Source organism: Eschrichtius robustus, chromosome 8 (genome assembly GCF_028021215.1).
Source record: "Eschrichtius robustus isolate mEscRob2 chromosome 8, mEscRob2.pri, whole genome shotgun sequence".
NCBI lineage: Eukaryota > Metazoa > Chordata > Mammalia > Artiodactyla > Eschrichtiidae > Eschrichtius > Eschrichtius robustus.
In genome coordinates this window covers 19,033,403-19,049,399 of record NC_090831.1, presented here as the reverse complement: position 1 = coordinate 19,049,399, position 15,997 = coordinate 19,033,403, and the positions used below count along the sequence as shown (strand labels likewise).

The 15,997-nt window shown below is 39.1% G+C and overlaps 1 protein-coding gene and 1 pseudogene across 5 annotated transcripts in view; one reads left to right on the top strand and one right to left on the bottom strand.

Moving 5' to 3' along the window:
- Positions 1 to 15,997, bottom strand: part of SRPK2 (SRSF protein kinase 2) — a 221,545-nt gene that overhangs the window by 74,566 nt on the left and 130,982 nt on the right. The window lies entirely within an intron of this gene.
- Positions 8,721 to 9,119, top strand: LOC137768694 (V-type proton ATPase subunit e 1 pseudogene; annotated as a pseudogene).

The window sequence follows — 15,997 nt, the reverse complement described above, 5'->3', positions numbered from 1 at the left end:
ACACTTCCCCAAAGGGAAGAGGTTAGAGAAAAGATTTACATGACCCATTCCTGGGGGTGGAATCTATCTATTTGACAAATTTGCTCAACCACAAATACTTTCAAGTTGACTATATCTTCCTAAGAAATTTTATATGAAAAAATGAAGAGATTCTCTAAATTAAAAAAAAAAAAAAAAAAAACTCAAAAAAACAACAACACATATTCCCTGTGGAGACTACGTAACAACTAATGAAAAGGGAAGGACTGGAAGATCTTGTTCCACTGGTGCAGGGCGCTGCTACGCTCGACACCACTGATACTTGGGCCAGGAAACTCATGGCTGTGGGTGTTGTTTCGTATGTTGTAGAACGCTGTCAGCCTGGCCTCCAGCCACTACATGTCAGTTGTGATCATCATAGACATGTCCAGAGACAAAGCAACCTAAATGTCCATCAACAGAGGAATGGATAAAGAAGATGTGGTACATATATACAATGGAATATTACTCAGCCATAAAAAAGAATGAATTAATGCCAGCAACATGGGTGGACCTAGAGATTATCATACTAAGTGAAGTAAGTCAGACAGAGAAAGACAAATATATGATATCGTTTATATGTGGAATCTAAAAAAAAAAAGGGTACAAATGAACTTATTTACAAAATAGTAGTAGACTCACAAATGTAGAAAACTTATGGTTACCAGGGGATGAACGGGGTGGGGGATAAATCGGGAGATTGGGATTGACAATATACGTACTGCTATATATAAAATAGATAACTAATAAGGACCTGCTGTATAGCACAGGGAACTCTACTCAATACTCTGTAATGGCCTACATGGGACAAGAATCTTTAAAAAAACCAACACTGGATATATGTATATGTATAACTGATTCACTTTGCTGTACACCTGAAACTAACACAACATTGTAAATCAACTATACTCCAATAAAAAATTTTTTAATCATCACCAAAAAAAAAAAACCTATGCCCAGACACTGACAAATCGGGGTTGGGGGGGGGGGGTGGGCAGTGGTGGCAAAATGATGCCCATGTGAGCACCACTTCATCGGTGGCATTTGCTACATATACCTTTACCTCAATGGAATAGACTGCATCTATGATAAGGGAGAAGAGATTCTAATTTTCACATGCCCATTTTCTCTAGTTTGAGAGGCTCGGGTATCTTTATCATAATGTGTGTCTCTTGGTGAGCTGCCACGTCACTTGCTTAACAAAATTCTCAGACCCTCTGGTGTCAGGGAGGGCCATGCTGAACAGGCAGGCAGATAGTTCCCCCAAAGCCAGTTCTATCAAGTTAAAGGGATGAGTCAGGGTACCTTGAAATACAGAGGAGGTTGAGTAATGTTGGTGTAATATCTTGACTGGCTATCACATCAAAACATCTAGAACTCTGCTGTCCTCTGGCCCCACGTGGGTGCTGAGCACTTAAAATGTGCCTAGTCCTTACTGAGATGTGTTCTAAGTGTAAAATATGTACTGAATTTCCAAGATTTAGTATAAAAAATGTAAAATATTTTATTAATAATTTTATATTTATTACATGTTAAAATAATAATGTTTTGGATATAATAAATTATTAAAATTAAATTCATATGCTTTTTACTTTTTTTTTAAATGTGGCTACTAGAACACTTTAAATTACAAATGAGGCTCACATTACATTTCTATTAGATGGCACCACTCTAGACCCTCAGATTCAACAATAGCAGAGGAGTGTCCTGGCAGAGATTCCTGGTTACATCAGTGAATATTTTTTTCTGAGGTTTCTCCCAGTAACCTGCTTCACACCAATTATCACCAACTCTCAAATTACCCAGATCATCACAGTAAGATAAGTACACTGTAACTACCAAATGTTACAGTCCAGTCACTGACTCTTTTTCATCCCATCCAGCCTTGTTACTGCCTACTGCACAGGAAAAACACAGTAAATTTGTCTTAGGTCAGATGTACGTAAGAGAGAATGATGCCACACTGTCTTTAAGGCTGGCTTCTTCAAAGTGGTCTCTGGTGGCTTCTACGGCACCTCAAAGCCTGGTTAAATCTCAACTGTTTAAAAGATCAAGAGGTGATCTTACCAAGTGTATACTCATGAAATACGTCAAACGATTAAAAAAAAAAAAGACAACTTTCATTAATCCTATTGAAAACCATCAAGAAGTTATTTCAAAAAACAAACCAAAAAATTATTACATATAAGAATTAATAGGGAGTTCCCTGGCGGTCCAGTGGTTAGGACTCGGCGCTGTCACTGCTGTGGCCTGGGTTCAATCCCTGGTCAGGGAACTAAGATCCTGCAAGCCATGCGGCATGGCCAGAAAAAAAAAAAAAAAAAAAAAAGAATTACTAGAAGCACATAAGCTGTGGGGGGAAAAAACTCATAAATATTTTCAACAACAGTGCCAACACTACTAAATGGTGAAAGAATAGTCTTTCAACAAATGGTACTGGGACAAATGGCTATCTGCATACAAAAAAATGTTGTAACCCTACCTCACACAAATACATAAATATTAACTCAAAATTAATAACTTGGGACTTCCCTTGGTGGTCCAGTGCTTAAGACTTCACCCTCCCAAGGCAGGGGCCCAGGTTCAATCCCTGGTCAGGGAACTAGATCCCGCATGCATGTCGCAACTAAAAGATCCCACATGCCGCAACTAAAAGATCCCGTGTGACACGACTAAGACCCAGTGCAGCCAAATAAATAAATAAAAATATTTTTTAAAAATAGCTTGCAGGAAAAAAATATGAGTAAATCTCGATTACCTTAGGCTTGGCAATGTTTCTTAGATATGATACTAAAAGCATAAGCAATAGAAGAAAAAAGATAAGACTGGACTTGAACAAAATTAAGAACGTTTGTGTTTCAAAGGGCACCATCAAGAAAGTAAAGATAACCCAGAGAATGGAAGAATATATTTATAAATCATACAGCTTTAAAGAAACTTGTATCTAGAATATAAAAAGAAATTTGTAACACGACGATAGAGACAAACTTTTAAAATAAAGAAAAGAAGTAGAACAGACATTTCTCCAAAGAAGATATACAAATGACCAATAAGCACATGAAAAGATGTGTAGCATCATTAGTCATTTGGAAAAGGGAAGTCAAAACCACAATGAGATACTACTTCACGTCCAACAGGATGGTTATATTAAAAAAACACCAGGCAACAACAAGTATTGTCAAGAATGAAGAAATTGGAACCATCATACGTTGTAGCAGGAGTATAATATAGCGCAGATGTTTTGGAATATCGTAGTTCCGAAAAATGTTGAATTTAGAGTTACCATAAAACCCAGCAATTCCACTCCTAGGTATATACCCAAGAGAAACGAAAACATCTGACCCCACAAAATCTTTTGTAAAAATGTTCAGAGCAGTGCTATTCAGAATAGATAAAACGCAACAACAATCCAAATGTGCATCAACTGATAGATGGATAAGTAAAATGTGGTATATCCTTACAATGTAATATTATTCAGTGATAAAAAGAAATGAAGTACTGATAATACATGCTACAGAAAGGATGACCCTTGAAAACATTACACTAAATGAAAAACACGAGTCAGAAAAGAACACATGTTGAATGATGCCATTTTATATCAAAATGTCCAGAATAGGGAAATTTGTAGAGTGTATTAATGGTTGCTTAGAGTTGGGAGCAGGGGAAGAGAGAAGAGAAATGGAGATTGACTGTTAATAGATACGGGGGATTCTTCAGGAGGCATGAAAATGTTCTAATGTGGTGATGGTTATACAACCATGTGAATATACTAAAAAAAACTGAACTGCATACTTTAAATGTCTAAGTTGTATGGTATTTGAATTATACCTCAAAAAGCCGTTTTTTAAAAAGCAAAAAACTATATGACTACATAATACCTTTTAATATCCACCTTATACCTTAATAAAGTATATGCTTCCAAGAAAAATCAGAAATATCTACATTTAGATTTAAGCAATCTATATGCATGGTCTCTTTTACAAATGCCTAGTACATTCACAGTGAAAAACAACATGTAGTTCTGTAAAAAGTAGAGAGAGTCTATCTAATCATCTGAAGTTTATATAAGGCACTAGTAATTTAAGAACGTGTATGTATACATAAGAAAATGTACCAACTCAGTGACTGGAATAAAAAATTTAGAAAGCAAAATTCCAACTAGTCATTCATATTTTTCATGAAGAACTATATTTATTTTGCCCTACATAAAACATAACTAAATATTCTAATCATTACTCCAAATAGGGCTATCATAAAAATGCAGGTTAAAAAAAAACACAAAATATTTTTCTTTAAATATTATATTAGAATACTAAGATTATTTTATCATGCTTATCGACTTCATATTGTATTTTTAATGTACATTTGCTCTATTAGTAAAGTGAGGAAAAACTGAACGACCCCAGCAAAATGCGTACATCATCTGCTCTAAATTGCCATGGCAACCAGATGGGAGTTCTTTGATTTCCTTCCAGCTGCTATTTCTTTTCTATTCCAGCAGAGAAAAACAAGTAAACTTCACATTTGGCAGAAAAAGAAGTACTTTCCTTTGTTATCAGCTTAAATGGCAACTGACACCATTTAAGAAATTAATTCAGTTAATCTTTAACCAAAACATAAAGAAAAGGAATCCCAAACCAATTTCTTCAGGTAGTATTCTAGGGACATTAACATAAAGTCAAATTTCTTTTTCTTTCCTCCTATGTCGACACAGCCTAAATCTAAAACTCACTCTCTTCCTCCCACCCTCCTTCTCACTCTTCCTCTCTTGGTGGTAATTGTCAGCCTGAGAAACATGCAATCTGGCATTTCTACTTAAGGACAGAATCAATCAGTATATACTTTCTCTCAAAATAGCTCATCTAAAAAGGCTGGCTGCTGTAGCACTCGGTAAAGTCACACAGCTAGGGAGGAAAAAGCCACAATGATTTCATGTATTCCTCTCCAATGAAAAGAGAATTTCTAAACTTTGTATAAATCAAACCTAAATGTGAAGTGTCTGCTATGGTCGGCAGAATTCTAAAATGAGCCCCAATGACCCTTGCCCTGTGTAATTCCCTGTTCCTCTGAGTGTGGGTAGACCTGTGAATATGATATCACTCTTGTAATTATGTTATGTTATATAGCAAAAGGGCAGGTACACTGGGTGGGCCTAACCTAACCACATGAGCCTTTTTACAGGTGAGGGTTTTCTCTGGCTGGTCACAGAAAAAGTCAGGGGCGTGCTTGAGCTAGCCTGGAAAAAAGCAAACATTCATGTCAGGAACTGCCCATTAGGGCCACAGAGCAAGGAATTACGGGTGGCCTCTAGGAGTGAGAGTGGTCCCCAGCCAACAGCTACAAGGATAACAAGAACTTCAGTGCAAGGAAGAGTTCTGCCAATAACTAGCCATCTTAAAAGAGGACTCCAATCCCCAAACGAGAACTGCAGCCTTGGCCAGCAGCCTGGTTTCAGTCCAGTGAGAAACCAGCCACCTGTGCAGCCCTAACTTCTGACCTACAGAACTGTGAGCTAATAAACAGGTATTGTTTTCACCTGCTAAGTGTGTGGTAATTTGTGCAGTAATAGAAAATGAATAGAGCTGCCAAGTTCTCAATAAGTAATAGAGTAGTTCACTTTAAATTATCAGATTTTGGCCTCAACCAAATCTGGGGTTTTTTAAATAATTGAAATGATCAGAGGAATTAAGAAGCTGGGTAATAAGAATGTGACAGCCAATTCTCTTTGGGGCATAGGCAAGTTAAAAAAAAAAAAAAAAAAAGAAAGGAAAACAAAACCTTATTCCCCAAATTCTAACAGAAACAATCATAATTCCAAGCCAGACACTTTACATGGTCTTATATTCTAAGACTGTGTTGTCTTCTAGAACACTGAACATAGTGAAAATGTAAGTAAATCACACCTGCTTCCCAACTAAACTACACCTCAGACAACAAACGAGTTGACTACTTGACCACCTAACAACATATATATGACGGAGCTATAGACTTCCCATCCACCTGTATTATTAATATTTCATAAAACAGTGTGGGGCCTGGCAGTACACGTTATTACTACTGAAGAAGAGAAAGGCAGACAGAAAAGTTTAATCCAGAGCCCAAAAGCGTGTAAAAATGGCATCCACTGATTCCACAAATACTCAGAATAGCATATAACAGCGGTCCCCAGCCTTTTTGACACCAGGGACCAGTTTCGTGGAAGACAATTTTTCCATGGGATGGGGTCGGGGGGATGGTTTCGGGATGATTCAAGTCCATTACGTTTATTGTGCACTTTCCTTCTATTATTATTACATTGTACTATATAATGAAATGATTATACAACTCACCATAATGCAGAATCAGTGGGAGCCCTGAGCTTGTTTTCCTGCAACTAGATGGTCCCACCTGGGGGTGACAGGAGACAGTGACACCTGAAGCGTGTGGCTTATGTCCAGTCTACTCCGTAAGATGCAGCTTGTCACTTGCCACTCACTGATAGGGTTTTGAGACGAGTCTGCCAGCAGTTGATTTATTATGGTCTCTGTGCAGTCAAACCTCTCTGCTAATGATAATCTGTATTTGCAGCCGCTCCCCAGTGCTAGCATCACCGCCTCAGCTCCACCTCAGATCATCAGGCATTAGATTCTCATAAGGAGCGCGCAACCTAGATCCCTCACATGCGCAGTTCACAGTAGGGTTCGTGCTCCTGTTAATGCCACCACTGAATTGACAGGAGGCGGAGCTCAGGCGGGTAATGCGAGTGACGGGGAGCAGCTGTAAATACAGATGAGGCTTCACTCGCCCGCCGCTCACCTCCTGCTGTACGGCCGGGTTCCTAACAGGTCACCAACTGATATTGGTCCGTGGCCCGGGGGTTGGGGATCCCTGGCGTGTAGCATGCACCGTGACGTGTACCGGGGTACAAAGGAGCCCAGCACTGAGGGATGCATGGTCTAGCAAGAGGGCTCTAGAGAAATGCCTGTAAACACATGAATATGGGAACATAACTGCTCCAAGTGTTGTTATAGAGGAGGAGGTGGCAGAGGGCTGAGCCAGAAACATCTACATGCTGGGAGTGATCTTAGAGACAGAACAGAATGAGGCACAGGGGGTGGAGGGGGGTGGCCAAGGCCCAGGAACAGGGTGATGAGAGGCACAAAGGCCTAAACTAGCCTAGTGTGGCTGGAGACAGGGAAGAGGTTCAGCAGCAGTCAGCTGACAGAGGAATGATCTACAGTTCTGAGGAATTCGGGCTCTATCCTTAAGGCAAGTAGGAGCCACTGAAATACAATTTTAGGACCAGAGAGTTGCTCTCTGCAAAAAACATGAAATTGGTATACAGAATGGGTAGAAAGGATGAAAGACAGAAGCAGGGAAACTAGTGAGGTGTCCAAGGAGGAAATGATGAAAACCTGAACTCAGAACTCAGTAATTCATTTGCTGGAGGTGGGTATCTGTCTCCTAGGTTTCTGATAGTAAGATAGTGTTAGCATTAATTTGGAGAGAGAACACAGCAGGAGGAAGAGGAATGGTTTGCAGTGAAAGCTTCCTTCTGTTTCAGCTCATCAGAGTTTGAGGGGCATGTGGGATGTCCAGCATTGTAGAAATACAGTGGACTGCTTGGTATATAGAATCTATAGTTAAAAAATAAAGGTTTAGGCTGCAAATAGAAACAGAGGTCATGAGTAAACAGCTGGTAAACAATGCCTTTTCAAGCATGTGAGAGTGCCAAAGAGAACTGAGGGGTTAAAGAGACAAGAGCAAGGCCTAGTTAAGAGCTAACATACAAGGTTAGTCAAACCACCAACAGATTCTAGCCTTCCTGGTTCATGATCTGCAAGCAGTGACCCACAGCAAGATAAATTCATAAATTTCAAAGACAGATTTTGGAGAATATATAAGTTTTACCTCATATAAGCCTACCTTTTTACATTAGGACGAGATATACATATAAAAACTAGCAAACTAAGGACCCGTGTGTTTCTATCTAAAAGGCTCTGTTTGTAGGCAATCTGAAGCCAGCTGGGTACAGGGTAAGCTGCTGCTACAAAAAAAAAGGGCGAGGCGGGGGCGGGGGGAGGAGAATTGTTTACTAAGACCTGTACGTTGATGAAACTTAACTAGAACAACTGCCTCATGCTACTCAGGAAATAATGCAAGATGTACCACTTTGAACATGGCTTCTGCACACCTCCACAAGATTTAAATCAAAAAGCAACTATAATTATATGACACAATAGCCACTAGCCAAATTAAACAGAATAAAATTTAAGATTCAGTTCTTCCGTCACTCTAGCCTCATTTTAAGGGCTCAAACAGCCGTGACCACATACAGCTGGTGACTATGGTACTGAACAGTGCAGATAATAGACCATTTCCATCATCACAGAAAGTTCTACTGGGCAGTGCTGCTCTAAGCAACACTTTAGCAACATGAACCTCCTCTAGCATAGCATTACTTTTAATAAGTAAATAAAATTAACTGAAAAGAGTTTGGAACATTTTTTTATACAGCCCACCATTGGAAATTTTAGCCGTAAAATTATAAACAGGAAGAGTATATTCATTTTTAATTTGACAGATGATTCCAATATTTGAATATCCTCTAGCTCAGCACACCTCCTTACTGGAATTCACCTGATACTCACAGTGACAATGTCTGCAAATAGCAATATATTGGGGCCTAAACGTCCATCAATGGGAGACTTGTTAATAACATGATGATAGATTATGGCACATGCATACAACATAACTCTTCTATAAAAAATGAGGCAAATGAAATTCAGAAAATTCCATCCACAATAGCATCAAAAAGAATAAAACACAGAGCTCCGGTGGCAACCGTGGCGTATACCAGCCTCGCGGTGCCTCTCATCGTGATGCGCGTGTTCTGGGGCTTCGTCGGCTTCCTGGTGCCCTGGTTCGTCTCTAAGGGTCCCAACCGGGAAGTAAGCATCACCATGTTGGTGACCTGTTCCGTTTGCTGCTATCTCTTTTGGCTGACTGCAATTCTGGCCCAACTCAACCCTCTCTTTGGACCACAGTTGAAAAATGAAACCATCTGGTACCTCAAGCATCACTGGCCTTGAGGAAGAAGACCTGCTCGCCAGTGCTCAGTCACTGAGGCCACAAAGAGAACTCCTCTAGATGCAAAATCACCTCCATACCCAGACCACCTTCCTTAACTCACCCGTTTTAGCCATCAACTGCCTTAAATGTTCCCACCACATTTGAATGCCTTATTCTACAGTGCAGTATTTTTTCTGGTCACCTTTCTTACACTTTGATGAATGATGTACCTATTTAACCTAAACTATGCTGCCTCCATAAAACGTTTATGTACTCTTCTGAGATAGGAACTGCTGTTCTTCTGAGAAATAATGTTACTCTCTCCTTGGAACCTGCGGATTTGAAGATGGCTCCTGCCTGCTCACAACATGGGAATCAGCAAAATGTTTAAAAACTGTTACAAGGCAATAAGACTCCAGTGGGGCAGTCAGTAGGAGAAGACGTTCAGAGGGAAAAATTTGTCTCACCAGGATTATACCAAAGTATATTTTCAGGATGAATTTCTTATTTCTGACATCTTTTAGAATAAATTATTTTTCTGCTTTCCATGGAAAAAGAAAGAATAAAATACAGTTAAACATTGAACAATTAGAGGGTTGGGGCACGGCTGAAAATCGAAGTACAACTTAATAGCTGGCCTTCTGTGTATGTGGTTCCTCCATATACACAGAGTCAACTATCTGTGGACTGTGTAGTACTGTAGTACATACTATTAAAAAAAATCCACATATAAGTGGACCCAAGTAGTTCAAACCCGTGTTAAGGGTCAACTGTACATAGGAATAAATTTAACAAAAGAAGTTCAAAATATATATTATCAAAACTAAAAAAGATTACTGAAAGAAATTAAAGAAGATCTAAATAAACAGAAACACATCCCACGTTAATGGATTTAAGACTTAATTCTGTTAAGATGACAATATGCCCCAAACTGATCTACAGATTCAATTCAACGCCTATCAAAATACCAGTTGGCTTCTTTGCAGAAATTGATAAGCCATTCCTAAAATTCATATGGAAATGCAATGACCCAGAAGAGCCAAACCAATATTGAGAAAGAACAATACTGGAAGACTCATGCTTCTTGATTTCAAAACTTACTACAAAGGTACAGTAATCAGAGTGTGGAATTGAGAGTCCAGAAAAAAACACTCACATTACCATCAAGTGATTTTTCAACAAAGGTGCCAAGACCATTCAATAAGGAAAGAATAGCGTTTTTAAACAAGAGGTGATGAGATAAATGAATACCCACATGCAAAAGAATAAAGTAGGACTCCTAACTCACAGTACACACAAAAATTAACTCACAGTAGATCAAAGACCCAGATGTTAAGAGCTAAAACTGTTTAAAACTCCTAGAAAAGATGTTCATCATTAGCCATCGGAAAAACAAAAATCAAAACCACCATGAACCACGAATTCACACCTACTAGGATGGCAATAATCAAAAAGACAGATACTGACAAGTGATGGCAAAAATACGCAAAAATTAGAACCCTCACAGACTGTTTATAAGAAAGGAAAATGATGTACTCATTTTGAAAAACATTTGAAAAACTAGAAGCAGTTTCTTGAAAGATTAAACAGTTACCATATGACCCAGCAGTTCCACTCCTAGATATATACACAAGAGAAGCTAAAACATGCATCAAAAATAAAAACTTGCACATAAATTGTTCTTAGCCTCATGATTCGTACTACCCCAAAGCAGAAACAATCTAATGTCCATTAATTGATGAACGGATAAATAAAACAAAATAGTAATCTAATAGAATATTACTCAACAATAAAAAGTAATGGAAGTACTGATAGATGTTACAACATGGATGATCCTTGAAAACGTTATGGTAAATCAAAAAAGCTAGTCACTAAAGATCATATTATATGATTCCATTTATATGTAATTCCCAGAATAGAGAGAAAGTAGGTTAGTGGCCGCTTATGGCTGAGGGGGTGGGAAGAAATGGAGGTAACTACTCAAGTGTACAGAATTTCTTTTGGGGGTGATGAAAATGTTCTAAAATTAGGTGGTTGGTGATGGTTGCAAAATTCTGTGAGTAGACTGAAACATCTTTGAATTGCACATTTTAAGTTTTATGGTACGTGAATTATCTTTCAATAAAGTTGTTCCACGAAAATAAAGAGGCTGTCCTCTATGTACTAATATGGAGAGATATGTCAACGATAAATACAAAGGTGCAGTGCATTTGTGTATGGCATATACCATTTGTTTTACAGATATAATACAATGCATGCACCTCATGTTAACAGACTGTTTCTGGTGAGAGCAACAAGAAACTGACAATAGTGGCTCTCCTCCAGGAAAAGGAGCTCAACGACTGATGGTCAGGGAGAGGAATTAACTTTTCAAAAATTCCTTATACTCCTTTCATACTTTTTCAGTTGGGCACCATGCGCACGGCTACTGAAATTAATTATTAATTTATAAAGACAAGAAAGAAAAATAAGGAAAGACAAAGTGGATGCTGGGAAAGTGGTTCCTATCTCTGACCCCACCACCACTCCACCCCTCCCCCACCCTTGGCGTCTCGGGAGAATTTACTAAAGGACAACAAAATGAACTGTCTAGGGCTGGAAAGCCAGGATAAAAGTCCAGCTCCAAACAACATGCAGTTTTCCGGTAGAAAGCCTGTGGGTTAGGTGTGAATACCGGTTCCATCACTTAAAAATCCACGAGAATTCAAGTCAGTGACAACTTCCCTGAGCCTCTCAAGAAGGTCAGAGCTTCATGGTAATTTACAAGGGATGATACACGAGAATTCAAGTCAGTGACAACTTCCCTGAGCCTCTCAAGAAGGTCAGAGCTTCATGGTAATTTACAAGGGGTGATCCATAAATTCCTTGGTATGGTAACTGTGCACGTGGTAGGCAGTCAATAAAGGTTAATCCTCACGTCCTGTTCTCACCTTTCTGGTGTGTGGTTACCGTGAACTTGTCTCCTCAGGGCTCCAGCTGTGAATAATAAGGAGGTACACCCTGATATATTATGCACGATAGGCGCTATCAGACCTCTGGCCCTTTCTGCTCATCTGTAACTGTGCTAATGCAAAGGTCAGCATCAATCTACCTCTTAACCTCTCTGCTTCTAAACTCATGTATTTTATAATCATGACTGGTTATGAGATTTAAGAAAGTTTCAGAAGGATCTCTATTGTTAATTATCACATATTTCTACAAGACAATATGACAAAATGGGTTGTAACCATCTTTGGGGGAAAAAAAAAAAGATGTCTAACATAGATTTTAAAAATTTAACGTGTAAGCAAACAAGTGTTCCCATCTTAAAAACTGTTTCCCCTAGATGGAAAACAAAATTTACAATTGCTGACAGAGAATTTTGGTCATCTGAAGAGTTACTAGTCCACTGCAATACGTTCTGCCTCTTTCAAACTTTATAATTTCAGCCATACACATTCTTCAATTTTAGATAAATGGCTTTATTTTTTAAGACTGTTGTTTCAGTTAGCACTAATGCCAACCTTACTATAGGAATTGTGTATACAGTTCTTCAAAAATGCTGAAGCACATTAATATTATTCTTGTAGGAATGGCCGTTTTCAGAGACTGGTGGATACCTAAAGAAGCTGTCAGAAAAACATTTTCCAGAGAAACGAGAGATTCTGCAAGCACCAAATCCAATCCCAACGGGAGAGGCTCAAGAATAAGGTTAGGATTCCAGCTACAATTGCCATCCAAAGACAGGTTCTAGGAAGAGATAGAACTAGGATCAACCAGTGAGTCGAATTTCGGATCCCCAAACTTCTCTCGACTGAAGAGGTAGGGGAAATCTCTCCTATTCATCTGCAATCTCAAGCTTCTCCTTGTGCAGAGTTAGCATTTGAATTTATCATTATACCTTGCTAGTTCTGAAACCCCCAAGCCAAGAATTAATTTAGAGTGCTTCCGGGTCACTGCCATCCCTGGGCGCCTGGAAGAAGTAAAAACAAATCCTCTTGGGAGAAATGCATCCTCCATCAGGGCTAACTGGGATTCCAAGCAGTTAAGATTGGGTTGGGCAGATGGGATTTAATGATTTTTTTCAAATCACCAAATAAATAAGGAAACAATACCCAATGAGCAAGCCAAAAGAAATAATAAACAGCAAAAGTAACTGCAGATACTAGTACTATGAAATACAGAATATAAAATAAATATAATACTGATAGAAATAAAGGAAGGAAACGAAAGCACAAGCGGGAAATTAAAGCATGAGACTTAAAATTCATTGACTGATTAGACAACAAACAAGAGACTGGAAGATGTATCTGAAGAAATCATCTAGGATGTATTGGGTTGGCCAGAAAGTTTGCTTGGGTCCTTCTGTAAAACAGGAAAAACCTGAGTGAACTTTTGGGCGAACTCAGTATCACAGAAAGACAAAGAGATTGAAAATATGATGAAAGGTTGAGAAGTGGAGTAGAGAATGAGAAGATCTAACCAATCTACTCTTTGGGCTTCTTGAAGAAGGGAGAAGAAGGAAGAGCTAAGAATTGTCCAGAATTGATAAGGAACATACATCTCAAATTCAGAAAGCACAAAGTGTTCCAAACAAGGAGAAATCTCCAGAACAATAAAACTGAAGAACTCCAAAGCAAAGAGAAAAAAACAGGGGGGAAAAACAGCCAGATTTTCTATATAGAAATGACAATTACACTGTCACTAGAGGTCACAAAAGAAACAAGTCAAACAACAGTGGTGTAAGATCATCAAAGTGCTAAGAGCCAATGACTGTCATTTTCAGTTATATAACTGGCTAAAGAAAACATGTAGGGACTTCCCTCGTGGTGCAGCGGTTAATAATCTGTCTGCCAATGCAGGGGACACGGGTTCGATCCCTGGTCTGGGAAGATCCCACAAGCCTCAGAGCAACTAAGCCCGTGCGCCACAACTACTGAAGCCCGCGCGCCTAGAGCCCGTGGTCCGCAACAAAGAGAAGCCACTGCAACGAGAAGCCCACCCACTGCAACTAGAGAAAGCCCCTGCGCAGCAACGAAGACCCAACACAGCCAAGGGAGGGAGGAAGGAAAACATGTATACATAAAACAAATAAAGATATTTTCAAATCAACAAAAACTGAGCTTATCATTTACAGACTTCTTCTAAAGAAACTTCTAAAGAATAGATTTCAGGAAGACATGAAACGATGAGGAAGGAAGGTCTAAATTACAAGAAAAAAGGGTGATTGATAAACTGGTAAACATGAGTTAAAACAAATAATGAATGTATATTTCCAGGGTGGCAATAAAAATACTACTCAAAATAACAATATTTTAAAAATCAAACTCTTAAATAATAGTACTATTCTGAGTACTTTGCTCATATAATTAACTCAATGCTCAAACAACTCTGAAGTACTATTATTCACCCCATTTTCACAGATGAGGATAACGAGGCACAGGGGGTAAGTTCAAGGTCATACAACTAGTGACTGGAGAGCCAGGAAGGAAGCTTGCCCTGCTAGGCAGCAGCTGGAAGCAGTGAAATATTTCCAGACCCAACTTTCTAGTAGAACTAGATCTGCTGCTGTGCCAGTGGACTCGGTAGAAGGAAGGGTAGGTGGTAAATAACTGACACTGGTGAGAGGCTTGAACAGGAAACACTGAAGGACACTCACTGGGATGAGATGAATCCTCTGTAGTACTGATATCCACTTACAGCACTCAGACTTCTCCACTCACAGACTGACTCACTAAGACTGAGAGAAGGCCCAGGAATCTGCATGTTTGGTAAGCACCCCAGGAAACTGATGCAGGTGGTTTAAGGGCCACACTTGAAGAAACATTACCAGACGCATATGTAACCACTATAACCACTACATTCAAGTCCTTTAGTCTAAGTTCCTATTTGACTTTAATGAGCTTCTAAACAAGAAAAATCATACTCATGTGTAGTTTGGATACCAGATGTCAACTAAACCCTTAAACAAATAATGTGCAGTTTCAAGCTCACCAAAAGATGACACTAGAAAGGATAAACTGTGGTTAAACAATGGAATAACTACTCAGCAATACAAGACAATGAACAAATACAAGAACATGAATGAACTCACATGAAAGAACTGTGCTAAGTGAAAGAAGTCAAACTACAGAGTATGTGATTCCATTTTAAAAAGGCAAAACTTCAGTGACGGAAAGCAGATCAATGGTTGCCAGAGACTAAGGAGTGGGGGAAGGGTACTAACTGTAAAAGGGCTCAAGGGAACTTTTGGTGCTGATGAAATGCTACCTCACGATTGCGGGTGTGGTTATACCACGTATACGTACAACAGTCACAACTCCATGAACTGTACACCTAAAACTGGTGAATCTTTACTTAATGTAAATCATACCTTAATAAAGCTGACTCAAAAAAAAAAAAGATCATCAGAGCCACCAGTGAGTTCTCCCCTGTACACTGCTCTTAACACATGCTCTCATCACACTCCAGTTGGTTCAGATCAAATACTCTTCACCACCAAATATGAAATTCTGCAAACCCCCCAGTCATGTATATTAACACATGGGAAACTCACTGCCTAGTTTTAAACCACTCACTACCCTGCAAGGGCAGTACTGAACAGGTAAGAAAATAAAAGCTTTAGTGTTCAACATAAGAGCCTTACCTAAGGTGCAACAGAAATTCAAAACATAAGGTGCTGCTGAGACTAGCACCCATGAAACCAAATGCTACAAATTACTCCCCCTTGTATTCACACATGACACAGTACCATCTCAGTTCAAATTTATCTCACAACTGAGGACTGTCTTGAAAAACATCAGACTGGTGTCTCTGATGCGGCAGGAGCTATAAAGTACTCCACCAGTCTGATCATCCCACCGACTCAGATCAAAGAGAACTCAGGGACTGTGATATTCTCTCCTACCCTTGTGCTCATAAATTTTGTGATTCTACCCTATAGTTCCAA